Source organism: Rattus norvegicus, chromosome 8 (assembly GCF_036323735.1).
Source record: "Rattus norvegicus strain BN/NHsdMcwi chromosome 8, GRCr8, whole genome shotgun sequence".
NCBI classification, from domain to species: domain Eukaryota; kingdom Metazoa; phylum Chordata; class Mammalia; order Rodentia; family Muridae; genus Rattus; species Rattus norvegicus.
The window spans coordinates 109,147,230-109,165,114 of NC_086026.1; the positions used below are offsets into that span (position 1 = coordinate 109,147,230).

Here is a 17,885-nt window from a genome sequence, read left to right on the forward strand (position 1 = left end):
GCAGTTCTCCAGATGAATAATTTTGGTAAGGAGATTACAATTTACCTGGTCAAGAGAGGATATGTTTGATAGTTTGCTATTCCCACTTAGTTGTGCTTTGTCTTCAAAGCTCTAACAAGGATACTTTGTCTAACTTACTAGTCCTTTACATAGACGCACTGCTATTCACATAAAGATTTTCTGTTCTCTGCACTTAGATTTTTATCTTTAACTTTCTTTTATAGAAAAGCAATATATGGCTTAATATATAGCTTTCCCCCCACCATTTCTGGTCACTCTTTTAACAGACTCTTAGGAGAACTAAATTACCAGAGAGTGTGAGGTATCAAAACAATATCTCCTTTATGTAGATTGGTATTTCCCCATACATTTTATTCCCAACATTGGTATTTAAAGAGATTGTTCTAGGGGAGAGATGGTTCTGTGGTCAAGAAGCCTGACTGTTCTTCCAGAGTGTTAGGGCTGGTTCACAATTGTCTGTAACTTCAGTCTCAGGGATCTGATGCCTTCTTCTGGCCTCAGAGACCACTGAAAGCACACTGAGCACAGACATAAATGCAGGCAAACAACTCACATATATAACATAAAAACAGAAGGGGAAATAATTCTATACCTTCACCAACATTGTGAAGTCAGTAAGTTATTTATGATCACTTGTTTTAATTTGTGTCTCTTTGCCACCAGAGTTTGAGCACTTAAAAGTTTATTTTATTATTGTGGGTTTGGAGTGTGTGTGTGTGTGTATGGTGTGTGTGTGCGTGCGTGCCTGTGTGTGTGTGTGTGTGTGTGAGAGTGAGTGAGTGAGTGTGTGTGTGAGTGTGTGTGTGTGTGTGTGTGTGTACATACGTGATACATTTCTGGTGGTCATTTCTCTCCTTCAGCATGAGACCCATGGGTTGAACTCAGATCGACCATATTTGTATACTAAGCCCTTCCACTACCTGAGCCCTTACCACTGGCTCTGAGTCCCTGAAGGTTTTTTTTTTTTTATTTTTAATTTTATTTTTTTAGAAAATCTTTTGGGCCGAGTGAGACGAAGCTCACCTTTAAATCCAGCCCTTGGTGGGGATTGGACAGATTTAAACTCAAGGCCACTATGGTTTATCAATTGAGTCCTAGGCCAGTCAAGGCCACACAGAGAAACCCTGTCTGAAGAAACTCCCAACAACCACAAAATCCTTATGAAGCAGGTTTTTCTTTCTTGACCTGGCAGTCGGCGCTGCTCATTTGTTCACTCACTAACATGTTATCATCGCTCACTATGAGTTTCCGGGAGCTGTTTGTTAATTGTACGCACTGCACTGCAGGAAGCACAACAAACACAGTTTTCATTGCTCATTGGCTCTTTACCTTCATTTCCAGTTTTGGAAAAAAAATGTATTCTATTCTATGTGTCTTTCAGTATCTGGCACATATAATGTGCTCAATTAAGTGTTTGCTGAATGAATTGATTTCTCCTTCATGCTTTCTCCTGTTATTTTTATTCTTAGATTTATTTTCCATGCAGGAGGCAAAAGCATTATACGTTACTTTATAATTAAAAATATTTAAGGAGTGGTTAATGTATTTTTCCATTTAACTAATATTGAACTCATCTTGGTATGCGGTGGTTGATAATTCCATTTTCTTCCCCTAAAACCCACTTGATAATTTCTGAGCCTTTTTTTAATAGCCTCCTCTTTCCCCTGTGTTTTGTAAGACCTCCTGCACCTTCTGTTAAACCACATTCGTGTCTTTTAGGTTTTGTCCCGTTAACCTGTTTGTTCACCCTTGCTGCAAAACCCAACTGTAATTATGGAAGCATTAAAATTGGGTGGGATATCTGGTATAGAACGATGAAGACCATCACTTTGTTATTCTTAAACAAAAACAGTTAGACAGTCCTCATTCCCATCTTCCTGTTGATAAGTGCTCGACCAGACTCTCTGAGGGAAGCCCCTTCGTCTTTGCTCAGAAGTCCTGCCACAGAGGGGCCCAGGCTCTGCGGAGAGCAGCTCCGGGAACCATGACCAGCCATTTACACTGCAGGGCCACTTGGCAAATGCTTTAACCTCTCTGTGCCTCCTCAGACTGTGCAGCGGAGGAAACAAGAGCTCTTATTTCATAGGATTGTTCAAAATATTAAAGTACAGGCTATTTAATTCAATGAATATACAATACTGGAAAATATATACCAAGATATACCGATTTCTTAAAATAACACCCAGCACACAGCGTGAGACGTCTACATTGCTGCATGCTGTTGGTTGAAGACAAAGAAATGTCTTAATAACACTCTCACTGGGTTCAGTCCCCAGCCCCCCCCCAAAAAAAGGAAAAGAAAAAAAAATAACACTCTCACCAGGAACCTGAAGAATTTAAGAAATGTCACTTTGGCAAGACATTTTTACTTTTCCCATTCGACTCCTGTCAACTCTTCATAAGTGTCACTCCTTAAGTGTTGTGGCCTATGGCTGCATTGTGTGGCTCCCTCCTCCACTGACCCCTATTATGCAGAGCCTGTTTTTTTCCACCCTCTCATACCTCACTGTCTTTTCTCAGACAGGAGTCTCCCTGCCTGGAAAACTCTTTGCCTTTTGTCCTTCCTTCCTTCCTTCCTTCCTTCCTTCCTTCCTTCCTTCCTTCCTCCCTTCCTCCCTTCCTTCCTTCCTTCCTTCCTTCCCTCCTTCCCTCCTTTTTTCTTCCTTCCTCCCTTCCTTCCTTCCTTCCTTCCTTTCCCTCTTTCTTTCTTTCTTTCTTTCTTTCTTTCTTTCTTTCTTTCTTTCCTTCCTTCCTTTTTTCCTTTCAGAAATGAATTGCCTTTAATATAGCCTCATGAAATAGTTCACTAAAGGCATGATTACACAAATCATGATTACACATATGATCTAAACTTTTAAAAGAACAATGACATACAAATAGTGAAAGGCTATTGAAATATTGTACATTGAACATTATTACTTTTCATTAACAAAATTTATTCTTTGACACTTTCATATATTTGAGGCAGACAGATCTCTGTACTTTGAGGTTAGCCTGGTATACATGGGAGTTCCAGGCCAGTCAGGGCTACATAGTAAGAGCCTGTCTTAAAAAAAAAAACCCGTCATCCTCCCCCCAAATTTGTATTCTGTTTATTTTCAACATCTCCATCCCTGTCACCACTTCCTACAAACCCCTCTGGGATTGTTTAATCCCCTATGACTTCTATCTGTGTGAGGGAACCCAAGGGTTTGCTGTTCCTTCCTTGTGTCCCCCAAGAAGGAATCTTGTCTACAGCCAGTCATCTTGGAACAGGTTGACCTCTGGCTGTGAGCCTAGTGGAATGGCTCTTTTCTAGGAAGGCAACCGGCAGTCCGATGCCTAGAGTTCTTTTAGAGTAGTGGTTCCCAACCTGTGGGGTCACGACTCCTTGGGGCCAAATGACCCTTTCATAGGGGTCACCTAAGACTATCAGAAAACACAGATATTCACATTATGATTCATACAGTAGCAAAATTATAGTTATGAAGTAGCAGTGAAGGTAATTTTATGTTTGGGGGTCACCGCAACACGAGGAATTAAGGGGTCGCAGAAGGTTGAGAACCACTGTTCTGGAGGGCTGTGTTGTGTTCAAGTGCTTTTTACTGAGCCAGAGACTACGTTTGCATTCCCAGTGGAAACTTTAAAACATTGGCGCCTTCGTTTCCGGGACAATGAAAAGGAAACAGTAATGTCCCGGCTAGCCACAGAGAGTTTCTGTTTCTTTCTTTCTTTCTTTCTTTTTTTTTTTTTTTTGACACCCTGCCCTCCTGTTTCTATCTCTTTCTACCGGGGTCAGCGAACTGCTGTCTTTGATTCCCAAAGAGCATTTTGCCTGGAAAGGTCACCCTGCGGCACCCCGGCCTACGCTTGCCTGAAGGCCGCCTGGCAGTCAGTCTGTCGGTGCTGTCTACATTCACTTCACAACCTGTTTTTTTTGCACAGACCCAATTGCAGCGATTACCAACGGAAATACAGGGTATGGTGTAAAGAGCTCTGTCCTTCTAACTCCAGAAATAACTGGAGCTATATTTCAGGAATGCCGTGGCAGGATTTCCTCAGATGGGCAAGTCCAGTACAAGGAAGCACCAGGTTCCGGACATCTTATGGCCACAGTCATTTGGTAGAACAAACCTATTCCAATAGGGTCTCCGTATCAACTGCTGGGATGCTGGTTCTATATGGACGGGGAAATCTATGAAGGGACAAAGCTCCATATAATTGCCATCTTCTCTCGCTTCCTTGTTTGGGTATTTAAGTCTTGGCCCTGTGGTCAAATGGCAAGTCCCGCGTGGGGAAATCCCTGTGCTGTTTCTGATCCTTCCTACAACAGTCAGCTCAGACCTATTCCCTTAGTAAGACTTCCATGTGCATCTGTGGGAGGAACAAATAAGCAAAATTAAGATGACACCCCCCCCCCCTTGACTGTATTAGTGACAGTCCTTTTCAGCGTTCTCTTCTGACTTGAACTTCTTTCCGAGTTGAAGAGACCAGTGCAGTAGGCACAAACCCTACAATCTTATGTGGCTAACATGCCAATTGAGGAAGGGACTTGGTAGCCCACAATAGCTGCCCCTCATGGCAGAACTCAATGCCAGGCAGATAGTTTTGCACCGTGTGGGTCTGCAGTCTTGTTCCTTGAGACCAATACTTTCTGAAGGTCAGAGTCTCCCTGACCCCCAAGCACTGGCTCATCCAGTGCACCCTTGAGAACTACGCCTCTTTCTTTCAGGTCTTTTTCATGGCCCATTTCTATTCTGGCTGTTAGCTTCAGAAATTCTGGAATTGGGGACCAGGCACAGGAGGCCTCAACAGAGAATTTGTTCAGGAAATATGCGGTCTCTGAGTCAGCAAGGGGACTCTTGGCTCTAGAAGGAGAAAGTGTCGAGTATCTGGGTTTCCTCAGTTCTGTTCTTGAGAGTGATTGAGACTATGCCATTTCTCATGTAAGAGTGACTAGAAAAAAATGTGTCCTTGGGAGAACTAGATACCACAGACTAAAGGAACAGAAGTATCAACAGCTCTAGAAAGTTCCTCTCCTTACACTTCTATTCTAACCATTGTGGTAGTGGCTATTGCTTCTGTGGAATCTTTGCTTCTCTTGCTCCTTGGTCCCTCTCCAGGTATCTCAGGCACAGGCTGCTGTCTCTACCCCTAGCTACCGCATGAGTCAGATACCTGGTCCTTACCTGGCAACCCCAAGAGGGTGAAGTAGCCTCGGCACTCGGTGAAGCCAGAACTCTCTCGGACGCAGGAACGCCATAGCCCTTGGTAGTTGAATACAGCAGTCACTGGGTTGTTGTATAAGTCCTGGGTGCTCCATTGGTCCATACAAGTGGCTGCAATGATGCCGGCAAACCCGATCAGTGAAACCACAAACCCCAGGCCCTGGCAGGCGGTCACCGACATGTTGGAGCACAGTGTCCACACAAACGGAGAAGACAAGAGACAGGCAGGTTCTGAGGACACGGAAGTATAGGGATGGCGTTTTCTCTGAGAGGCTGGTGCACACGTCACAAACTGACCGTGTAATGGAGGGGGGGACTTACCAGTGCTGCCTGGGCTTGCCCTACTTCTTTATCTACCTGAACGAGATAATTTCCACAACATGGTACCAAGAGCCATTTGTTTTCCGCCATATGTACACTCTACTCACTGTTTGCCTTTGAAGGGAGTTTCTGTTCTGATTAACCAGGTTCTCCTCAGTAGAGGGTGAGCAACTAGGGGTGCTGCTTGGGAGGTGTGGCATTTTGGTTAGGAGGGGATTACAGGGACTGAACCAAAAAACCTTGAAGATCCAGAGTTCTCATCGATGTGGCTCTGCAAGGGAAGACATCAATCTCATTCCAGTACTTTCTAGAACACTGCCATCTTAGTTAAAAACCTTGACAAGATGTATTGCAATAAAATTGATTCTCATTCTTTTTTTTTTTTTAAAGATTTATTTATTTATTTATTATATATAAGTACACTGTAGCTGTCTTCAGACACACCAGAAGAGGGCATCGGATCTCTTTACAGATGGTTGTGAGCCACCATGTGGTTGCTGGGAATTGAACTCATGACCTCTGGAAGAGCAGTCGGGTGCTCTTAACTGCTGAGCCATCTCTCCAGCCCAAAAATGTGTAGCCCAGGCTGGCCTCGAACTCGTGATCCTCCTGCCTCTGCCTCCTTCAGCAAATCCTACCGGCGTGCGCCACCACAACCGGCTGATTCTCATTCTTTATGGTCATTATATTAAAAAGAATCAAAATACTGAATTCATGAATTCTGAAGCATCGCCTGTAGGGTAAATACACCCCTAGGTTCTTATGAATCTCTGGTCAAATTTTCAACAACAATAGATAACCGTATTTTATGTGTACCTCTATTAAATGATACATAATTTAATATACAGTTTTTATTTATTAGCATTGAAATTATAGTCAATGGTAATATAATTTATGCCTACAATCTCTTTTTTTTTTTCTTTTTTTTTTTTTTTTTTTTTTTTCGGAGCTGGGAACCGAACCCAGGGCCTTGCGCTCGCTAGGCAAGCGCTCTACCGCTGAGCTAAATCCCCAACCCCTATGCCTACAATCTCACATATGTATTTTCTCCGTGGGGAATGGGGTAGTCTACTGATGCTTATCAAAAGCAGAACGAACTTCAGTACTTTCTATGGTGAACCATTTAAAACAGCAAAATCAACAGGGAGTGCAAACACGAGAAAGGAGTCAGTAAGTACACTTCAGAGAGGATGCCTATTCACAGTATGGGAGCAAAACCAGAAGGTATGAGTTAGCCTGCTTCTCCCCCAATTGAGAACATGCAACTTGGGGGATCCAAAGCCTTTCCTTCTGCACAGGCCTACTGAGGGCTGTGGAGGTGCCATGAGCATTAAATTTAGTTATAAATTTTAACAAAATTTGCAAACATGGAATGTGTATATAGTGAATATCAACTCCAGCAAATGTTTGATGGAATGGACTCATTAATGTGGCTAAGTCATTTGCAGCTTCGGTGGCATCAGAGTGAATTCTGTACGAATCCACAGACAGGGCATGGCAGAGAGACGAGAGCAAGGTTAAGTTGCAAAAATATCTCCTGGAGCTCAGAAGTCTGGTCCCAATGCCTACCTCATTGCTTAGCATCCAAATGTAGACAACTGCAGCTCGCTTGGACTGTAAGGCTCATGGCCTCCCTCTGCAAGACGAGACAGTCATAGTGCCGGGTTTTCTGGATTGTCTTGTAGATTACACATGAGAATAAATGTGCAGTGCAGAGCATCACACGCAGAACACTACTCAGAGACACTGGCTAACATCAAGATCCAAGAGACACTGATGATATCCCCAGCAAACACTTTAACCGCTGGTAAGGACTGTCATGCCCTATTTCTTCATGTGATTCACAAGTTAAACCACAGTCTTCTCTCACAAGATGCCTCTGCTGACAGAAAGAGTAGTTTTATTATTTCTACATTTTTTGTTGGTATGTGTATGCAGTGTGTGTGAACACTGTGCTCAGTAAACTCTCGTTCCCCCTTGAGACAGGGCCTCTCACTGAATTTGGAACGAGGCTGGAGAGCAGCAAGTCTGTCACTCGTTTGTTTGTTCCTCTTGTCCCTTTGTAGAGCTGGAGTTACATGCATGCACACAGCCCCGCATAGTTTTTTATGTGAGTGCTAAGGATAGGAACTCAAGTTGTCATGCTAGCACAGCAGGAGCTCTTGCCTGCAGAGCCACCTCTGCAGCCCCATTTCTATTTTGGCTCTGGGTTCAAAAGTCAATGCTCCTCTATGAACTTCTATGATCTGTTTCACATAATTAGTTAACATTTCTGTGACCCAGGTTTTCTATTTCTATTTATTTAGTTTTTTTTTAAATTGAGGGAGCCCTTCATGTAACTTAGGCTGATCTTGTTTCTCCATATAGCAGAGGATGACCTTGAATCCCCTGCTCCTCACATTGCCACCTTGTAAGTGTTGCGATTACAGTTGTGTGCTACCACGTCTGGTAAACATCAGTAGTGGGCGGGGCATTGCATTTAGAGGTGGCTACTAAAATGTAAGATTCCTAGATATTCTGACGAATTCTGGGGAGGATAGAAGAATTCTCTAGGGTATGAAATGAAGATTCAAACCAGTCTCATTTAGGTCTCAGGATTGGAGAATTCCCAAGGGGAATCTTGTATAATATGTTAAAGGGTCTTCAGGTCTCAAAGAGGGACTGCGTCTTGGTGACTGACTCTGCCGTGGATGTTTTTCTCCTTGCTTCCTTTCTTCTTTCCTTCCTTCTCGCTATCCCTCCATCCCTCCATTTTCCTTCTCCCCTCTCTCTTTCTTGCTTCTGATCATCTTGCTATGCTGCCCAGTCTTATTGCCAACATATAACTTTCCCTCTTACAGATAAGGACCACTATGCCTGGTTGAGACTATGTCTTGTCCACAGCATAAAGACACCTTGGAAAATAACAAGCCCAAACATTTCTACATTTAGAGGTTTTTAGCATCGAGTGTGGGCCCTGATATGTAAATCAAAACATCCAGGAGTGGGAATTCCCACTTGCTCTCTCTAGGTGAAGCAGCCATTACAGATTCTTACGAGAAATTGAACATGTTCTTGTCATGAGCTCACACTGCCAACTCAGGTATGACTCACAGAAACGGCCATCAAACCTGAGTTTCAGTCTAATGTGGGTGTTCCAAGTAATGACTCATTTCACTCTGTTTAGCTTCTGGGAGTAATGAGACAATGCCCCTCATTGACTCTATTTCATCCAGTTCAGGATTCAATTTTAAATCTAGGAAGCGGGAATACTGCCTAGTGTCCATTAGGTTTGTTACTAAGTTATTGTTTTGTGGAGCAGTTGAGTGACTGACAACATACGAATTTTCAATAAAACACAAGGATAAAATCAGCTCATAAATTCAGGCAAATTTTTGGGAAAGAATTTGAATGAAGTAACATACATGCTCTTGGGTTCAGCAAGAAGAAGATCTGTAAAATTTCAACTATATCTGTAGTCGAAATGCAAACATGGAATACATGAAAATGGACAGTTGTCAGGGCGCTGCTTTTTCTGCTGCCAGCATATGCTTAGGCGCTGAGATACAGGCCTTAGAGGGCAGACTTCTTATAAAGAGCCAGCCTGTGGCAAGGATGGCTGTCGTCATAGGGAGCCCTCACCTCTCTGCTTCTTTCCTGCCTGCTCTTTCTCTAACGCCTTCCCTCCAGCTGGCGCTCACTGTCCCAGGAACCAAATCCACCTAAGCGTGGTGACCGGCTGGAAAGTCTGGTTTGTAACACTTCAAGGTCTCTCTCCACTGTAAGAAAAAATGGAGTAAAGGAGTTTGAGTTTGCAGATGATTTGGTGGTCCCAAGCCTTTATGATTTTATGAATGAGTATGTTTTTACGTAGAAGGTTGAAGGAGCTAAAGAAAATTGCCAACTCATTTTTCCAAGCAAAGGATAGATCAGTTACCACAGTCATGAGTGGATGCTTTAGTACAAAAGATAGAAGACTACAATCTCAGAATAAAAGAATTTCATCCACAGCTAGAACTGTACTAATATTTTGCATTATTTTTTTTTTTTTCAGATGTGGTAGTACGATCACGGGCCACGGTAGTCTAGGGACCAGAGTACGTGCCGAAGTCTGGAGCTGCTGGGCTTCTGGCTATAGCCAGTGAGATATTTACTGATAAGGTTTGTCGAGTAGCCATGCCACACTATGGGGGCCAAGAATGCAACTCTTGAGTGGAAAGAGAGGAAGTTTTGGTGGCCCTGGGGGTGGGGTGGGGGAGGTGTTAAGCTTGTGGTTAGGCAGACTTAATGACTCTATGATATGGCTGAGGGGCAGGGACAGAGATGGGCAGAGTGTTATCTGGGGAAAACTAATTCATCAAAGATAGACGAGAAAAGAAGGAACAAATCAGGTTGCCATGATCTTAGACGGACTCGGGTAGTGTTCTGTGGACAGGGAGTGGACTGTCATGGAGTGACTGAAGAATTTTAGGTGAATGATTGATCCATTCATGGATGCATTTGTCTAAGAGGTGGCTGTTGGGCTATGCAGTCCACTGAGCATTGGCAGTGTGGAAACAAATACAGTGTAGTCTTTGATCCCAGAATTGCATAACTATGTGCAGATTATAAATATGAATGTGATGGCTCATTTTTATGTCAACTTGACACAAGCTAGTGTGATCTGGAAGAGGAAACCTCAAGAGAATACTTTCCCCAGATGAGCTTTGGACAAGACTTTCTTTTCTTTTAATTGATAGTTGATGTGGGAGGGTCCCAGCTCACAGTGAGCCCCGCCATGACTGGGTGGGTTGGCCATGGGTGTTGTAAGAAAGCAGGCTGAGCAAGCCTTGTGGGGCAAGCTGGCAAGCAGCATCCCTCCACGGGCTTTGCTTCAGTGTCAGCCTTCCATTTCCTGACATGAACCCTCCCTCCCCAGGCTGTACTGAGGGTATTAAGAAAACAAAGTGGTTGGCAAAATGATTCGGCAATGAAGAACTCATCAGTGCTCTTGCAGAGGACCTGTGTTTGGTTCCCAGAATCTAAGTTGCAGCTCAACTGTCTGTAACTCCAGTTCTGGGTGATCTGGTGCCCTCTTCTGACCTCTGTATGCACCAGATGTGATGCGCATATATGCGTGCAGGCAAATACGAATACAGACAAAGAATAGATGTTTAGAGAAAACAAGAAGGGAGGGGGTCTTGGAAGGAGGGAGGAAGATGGTAGAAAGGAGGAACCTGGGAGACAAAGCCATAAGGAGTGAGCCTGTGTTTAACTGCAACTCAAATGGCAGAGGGCAGAATGCAGCAGACGGCAGTATGAGCACATCACTGGGAACTCTTTGGAATTATAGAAAGGTGCCAATGTTTTGCATCTTCACCAAGCTCCCAATCATAACAAGATAAATCCTGTTTTATCTAGGTGTATATTATGACATTGCAGAAAATCAAAGATAAAGGGGCATTTTAATGAAAAATAGATTCACTTCAAGGGAGTAGTAATTAGCAGTAATTAGTCTGTCAGCAGTGGCGGACGGAAGACACTGTGGGACAGCACACTCTCAGAGTTAAAGAAAGGCAGCAGCCATGTAGAATTTTAAATTCGGGAAACAAAATCTTGCAAAATAGAGACAAGTTAATGTTTTCAAACCACTGGAGTGAGTTCTCCAAGAGCAGACTTGTAACACAGCAAATTCTGAAAAAAAGTTTTAAGTCAATAAAACATTTATAAGCTTTCTAAGTTAAAAGGAGAATAATAATGATAATAATAATAATAATAATAATTATAATAATAACCCCCCATCACGTATATCAGAAGCAAAGTAAAAGATAGAATGCTTGCTCCATAAGATTAGGACTAAGATATGTCTGTTTTCCCAGAGGTTCTAGCAAACCAATCAGGCACACAGAAGAAATGGCAGGTATCCAAACTGGAAGGAGAAATAAACCATCTTTGTTTGCTCAGGAAACACACACATACACAGACACACAGACACACAGACACACACACACACACACACGATATGTATATACACATATATGCATGTATATTCACATATATACTTATATGTGTGTATTATATATATAATCCTTACATACAAGGAAAACTTAAAAAGTCCATAAAAAACCCAAATAATGGGGTAAGCCACCTTGCAGCGTTCAAGGCCAATATAAAAATATTTGTATACTTTGCAATAAAAAACCCAGCAAATAACATTTAGAAAACAATTCAAGTGTTTTCAGAATCAAAAGAATTAAACTATTGGGCTGGGGGATGGTGCAGAGTATAAAGCACCTGCTTTGTAAGTGTGAGATTCTCAATGCAAGTTCGCAGAAGCCATGGGAAAGTTTGGCCTGGCAGTACACATCTGTAATCCCAGTGCTCTGAGAGCAAGGTAAAATATCCCTGCAACTTCATGGGCCAGCTAGCCTGCTTTACACAGTGGCAAACAAAAGGAGAGACACTGATCTTGAACCAGGTAAATTGAGGACTCACACAAGCTCACCCTCTGACTCTCACACTGTTACATGCACATACACACACATGCATAGATACACATACAGACACATACAACTTCCATACACACACACATGCCTACATTCACACTCAGACACATACAACTTACACACACTCACACATGCACACACACACACATTCACATACGGACACATATGCATATATACACACAAAATAAAAAAGAAAAAATATCTTGGGATAAATTTCATAATGTAAGTACAAAAACTCTTACTTTAAAAGATTTGTCTTTATTATTTTTATTTTTGCTTATGTGAGGCTTGGGTCCTATGGAAGAGCAGTAGGACCCGAGCTATGTCTCCAGGTCCACGTGGACTGTTTAAACTCTTTAAAGTACAAAGCACCATTGAAATAAAATTTAAAAGATAGAAATAAGTGGAAACATCTTCCACTGATTGGGAGATTTAATATTACTCCCAATTGGATTCAATACAATCCATTGAAAGTTTAGCTTTAGGCTTCTACCTTCTGTTTTCTCTTCCCCCCCTCTCTCCCTTCTCTCCTCCCTCCCTCCTCCCTCCCTTCTCCCTCCCTCCCTCCCCCTTCTCCCTTCCTCCTTCATCCTCTCTCTTTTTCACTATGTAGACCTGGCTTGCCTGGAACTCCCTATGTAGACCAAGCTGGCCTCAATGTACAGAGAGCTCCACCTGGTTCTGCCTCTTCAATGACGTTTTTATCGAAATTGACAAGGTTATTCTAAACCTCAGGGAATCTAAGATGGTCCATGAGAAGGAAGAATAAAATTATAAGACCTAACCTTTCTGGTTTGAAAACATATTCCAGATCTACAGTGATCAAGACAGCATGACACAGATAACAAGAACAGACACATGATTCAAAAAATGGGACTCAGTTCAAAATAAAGCCTCATATTCTGACCAACTGAGTTTTGAAAGAGTTTTGTAAGACAATTCTGTGGAGAAGAAGCATAATTCCTTTAATGAAATTTTAATGAAATGGTGGGACAGCAGAATATCTGGATTTAAAAGGATAAAGTCATATCCCTGCCTCACACCACACATGAAAGTTAATTCAAAATGGACCAAAGAACTAAGCCCCAGAGCTAAAACTACAAACATCTTAGAAGAAAACATTGACACAGATCTTCATCTCAGAACAGGGGATAGTTGTCTGGGTATGATACTCAAAGTATAACCCACAAATGATTTTAACAAAATCAAACTCTGTGTGTGTGTGTGCGTGCGTGCGCGTGTGTGTGTAAAGATATTGTCAAGAAAGTTAAGACTGTGAGAAACCTTAAGAATTTGGAATAACACTTCACTCTGAAGCATGAAGATAAGCTAAGAAGGTGTATAGCTGGTCCTCTTTGGAAGATTTCCATATGTTAAACACTCCGGGGGGAAAGGTCTTATGCAGTGATCACATTTTCACACTTCCCAAATTGTTTGTAGACACAAACTGAGAAAGAGACTTTGCCCCACTTTTGATTAATTGGAATGAAGCAAAATTTTAAGTATAAAACCTATAGCCGTCTTTAGCTAATATAGGGAAAAACTAACTCGGTAACGGTAGGCAGACGAGAGGAGAACACCTGTGTGAGAAGCGGTTGGGATGATGACCATCTATGCCCCAGTTTTCCTACCAGCGCCCACTGCACGTCTTATCGGAGCAACGGTAGTATCAGGAAGTTTGGGCTCACTTCCTGCTCTCAGGAATCAGCAGCAGAATCAGGCGAGAGCAAACAAGGTGGGAAGGCTAGTTTCTGTTTGACTAGCTGTAGGCCTGCTTGGCTTCCTGCCATCTCCCAATATTCAAGATGCAAACTACAATGCTCACTTTAGGGGAGCTACAAATGTACACAGGGGTTTTGGAGTCATGGGAGAAATTAAGACTCCAATCTGATTTTCCCCGCACACAGACTTACTTTAAATGCCATATTTATTTCTTCCTTATCAGAAAGGTCAGACAAAACACAGAAAAACAAAGAAAAAAAATAAAAGTGTTTTTTTAGTTTCCAAACGAGGATGACCAGGTGGAGCCCAGCGGACTCTCGGGGTATGGAGCTCATTTATGTCGTGTTCTGTGGTGGGAGACACCTCCTGCTAAATATTTGTCTAAACTCCAGAAAGCACAACTCTAAGCCTGAATCCTGTGGACTCTGGGTGATGATACGTCAAGGTAAGCTCATCAGCTGTGGGAAAAGCACCTCTCAGTGGGGGCCAGGGACAATGGGGGAAGGTCATGCACTGGATAGGTATGGGATGAGACATGTATAGGAAACCTCTGTTCCTTCCATTCAGTTTCACCATGCACCTAAAACTATTGTAAAGATAAAAACAGAAGAAAAATAAATACATATAACATAAAAATATATATTTTAAAATTCTAAATCATAAAAGTACAGAAAACAATGTACAATTCTCCGTTTAGGAGTTTCCACTCCCAACCATTAGTCTTCATTTATCTCCAGTCTTTCCCAAATATTGCATACATTTTTACATAGCAGGACTGAGATGACACATACGGTATTTAATCATGCTTTTTAGAATTTAACTTTATGTTTGATAGAGGCCTTGCCTTTCTTAGGAACTCATTGCCAGAGCATGTTTTAACACTATGCCCTGTGGCACCACCAAGTCTGTTTGCTGCTGTTTTCCACTCTTGGATGCTTAGGTTGTGTCCTGAGTTTGCTTCTTCTGGATAGCATGAGTTTTTGAAAAGCTCGAAAGTCTGAACTTTCAAATCTTGAAGGGTAGACGTTGAAAGCTAGTGTTCAAGATGCGAGCCGGGCTTTACTATTTCACACAGCACTGTCTGAGGGACGCATAGCCAAGGAAGTCCACCAGAAATCATGGGGAGCGCTATTAGGCTCTTATACAGTTCGGGACCATCCGCCTAGGGAATGGTGCCACCCACAGTGGGATTAGCTCTTCTATGTCAGATAACAATCAAGACAATCTTTTACAGACATGCCCATCAGCCAACCCGATAAAAACGATTGCTCAATTAGACTCCGTTTTCAGATGATTTTTCTCTGTGTCAGTTGACCTCAGGGGATTCTTTTCTGTGTCAGTTGACAATGCTAACCAGGACAGAGAGGCAAGAGAGGAAATTGGTAGGATAGAGACTCAACATCTGGCATTGGTATCTGAGGGGAGTGTGGTAGATTTTATGGAAGTTAAAAATGCAGCTGAAGGAGGAACCGCCTTAGGTAGGCACAGGCTGTCTTTGAAATATCTTGAGCTTGTGTGTGTGTGTGTGTGTGTGTGTAGGAGTTCCCCAGTTAGTAGGGATCTGGAGGCACAGGCGTTTGAGTTCTCAGCACGTGGATGAGACCTGATGAGAGAGGCAAGATGATCATCAGAGTAATGAGATGGAGTAGGAAGAGAGTACAGAATTGGTTCTGTAGAGGGCCCAGATCTGGTCTTTGGAATACTGTCGACCCTTAGATAGCAGGAAAGGTGAGAGGCATCAGCAAGGAGACTGGGGAGGTTGGGCACAGAGGTAGAAAAAAAACTGTGGATGTAGAGTCACAGAAGGTAAAAGGAGAGTGCTAGAAGAAAAAGAGGAAGAAGAGGAAGAGGAGAACAGAAAAAGGAGGAGAGGGAGGAGAAGGGAGGAGGAAGAACAGGAGGAGGAAGAGGGAGAGGAAGAAGAGGAAGAAGAGGAGAAGAGGAAAAAGAAGAGGAAGAAGAGGAGAAGAGGAAAAAGAAGAGAAAGAAGAGGAAGAAGAAGGGAAAGAAGAAGGGGAAGAAGAGGAGGAGGAGGAAGAGGAAGGGAAAGAAGAAGGGGAAGAAGAGGAGGAGGAGGAAGAGGAAGAGGAGGAAAGAATAGGAAAAAGAAGAGGAAGAAGAGGAAAAAGAAGAGGAAGAAGAAGGGAAAGAAGAAGGGGAAGAAGAGGAGGAGGAGGAAGAGGAAGAAAAAGAGGCCAAGCAGGTGGAGGACTGAGAGTATCTTATGGGTTGATTGACAAGGACGTTCACTGTTACCTTTTTCAAGGATGCTTTTACCATGTAGGAAGGATGCTGGAACCTAGAGGAGAGGAATGTGTAGGACAAGAGAAGGGAGAAATTACAGTAGAGACTTTTTTTAAATCATAAATTTGTTCAGGAAAGAGCAGATGAGAAATAGGATCATGACAAGGAAGAACATGGAGTTGGAGGAAACTCTGGAGAGGGAGTCGGAGGCATGGTTAACATGTGTAACTATGACTGACTGGAAACCGGAAGAGAAGCAGAGATACAGGAGGGAGGGTCACCGAGGGCTCGAGTCTCTATGACGACAGGATGAGGTTCAGACAAACGGGCATTCATACATCCCACTCATTCGAAGTGACTTATTTATCGTGCTTTCGTTCCAAGTCTCCTCCTCTTCTGCTGATGTTTACATAGCTCAGAATTAGCTCCTCTCAAAAGTGTGCTGGTGTGCTGACGCAACGGGTCAAAGTACCTGCTAAGAACAGAACTCCATCCCAGCAGGAGAGAACTGACTCCCCAAAAACGTCCTCTGACCTCCACATGTGTGGAGATGGTGGCATGTATGCACCTGTCCACACATACAATGACAGCAAACACAATTTAATAAAAAAAAAGCTAAGCTCTCCTCTCAACCACCCTCAATTTGTTCTTCATCCCCTCACTTACTCACACGCCCATACATGGCTCTGGTTCTCGAGCAACCGTTATGTTTGGGGATGAGAAGGCAGTGGGCTCAGAGCCTGGGATCTGAGGTTGTCTGCTTTGCCCAAATGCACTGGGGGGCCCCATCTTTCTTCTCCTTTGTACCTCACTTAGCTGGCGGCTGTCAAGCTCAGTGCCTTCAGACTAGGAAGTTTGCTAGCCCGCAGAATCGGGTTCAACAGAGCTGGCAAGACCGGAGAGCCTGCATTTCAAGTAAGCTCCCAGGTGAAACCTACTCTGAGTAGCAAGGGTGTGATTGGTGCTGTCGGAGACATAGGAAGGTGGCCAGATAAAAACACAAATGGCTAATCCAAAAACTTGGATACCAGATAATAAAGACTTTATTAAGACTTTATTTATTTATCCGAAATTTAGAATTTTTATTAGACATACTAAGCAATTCTTCACTTACAGGAATGCGTTTACAGGAAATTCCTATTTAACAGAGCACCCAGTTATTTTATCTGTTAGGCATGGTAGCTTTTAAGTTTCAGATATGAACTACATTTGTGACTATACGTTTCTAATAGCTGTATGTTAAAAGGTAAAAAGGAAGAGGAAAATTAAGGAACGTCATTTATTAAACCTACCATTAAAAAAACCTTTCGACATATAATCTATACAGAAATTCTTTTCTAGTCCCAAGGTTTTGAAATTCAGAAAAAACTCTGCATTTCCACTCTATTAGAATGTTTATTCTTTCCTGCTTTAATGTTTTAAAAAAAACTTGAAAATAAAACAAACAAAATAAAATAAAACATCACATAGTAAAATTAACCAGACTTAAACTATACAATTTAATGAATTATATACGGTTAAGATTGACATTAAAAAGGAATCTGTGAAGTTTCATGTTAAATTTGTGCATGTAGTCACCACCAAAACAAATAAAATTCATGACAGAATTAGAATTAGAAAATTAGTCTTGTAGATATAAACTTGTGTCCATTAAGTTAAGTCCTTTACCTTATATTTAGCTTTTTTTCTTGGTGTCTTTTTCTCATGTTATACTGTACCCACATGCGCATTTCTTTTACACATCTATATTACTTATAGATAACACACACACACACACACACACACACACACACACACACGACTTGTTCTGCATAGGTTAGAGAACACGTAGCTTCTTTCTAGATTGTGTGATGTCATGTTTAAGATGATATATTTTAAGTCCATCTATATTCCTGCAATTTTTTTT

General features: G+C 42.3%; 1 long non-coding RNA gene across 7 annotated transcripts in view; it reads left to right on the plus strand.

The window, feature by feature from the left end:
* LOC134480090 (uncharacterized) overlaps nucleotides 1-17,885 on the plus strand; it is a 63,685-nt gene that overhangs the window by 2,617 nt on the left and 43,183 nt on the right. For 2 of the 7 annotated variants that reach the window (XR_010054254.1, XR_010054257.1), the window contains exons 2-3: nucleotides 7,235-7,356; nucleotides 9,583-9,689. The exons of 4 other annotated variants lie outside the window; for them this stretch is intronic. This is a non-coding gene — a long non-coding RNA (uncharacterized LOC134480090). The remainder of the gene's footprint in view (nucleotides 1-7,234; nucleotides 7,357-9,582; nucleotides 9,690-17,885) is intronic. One more of the 7 variants, XR_010054256.1, reaches the window with a different exon arrangement.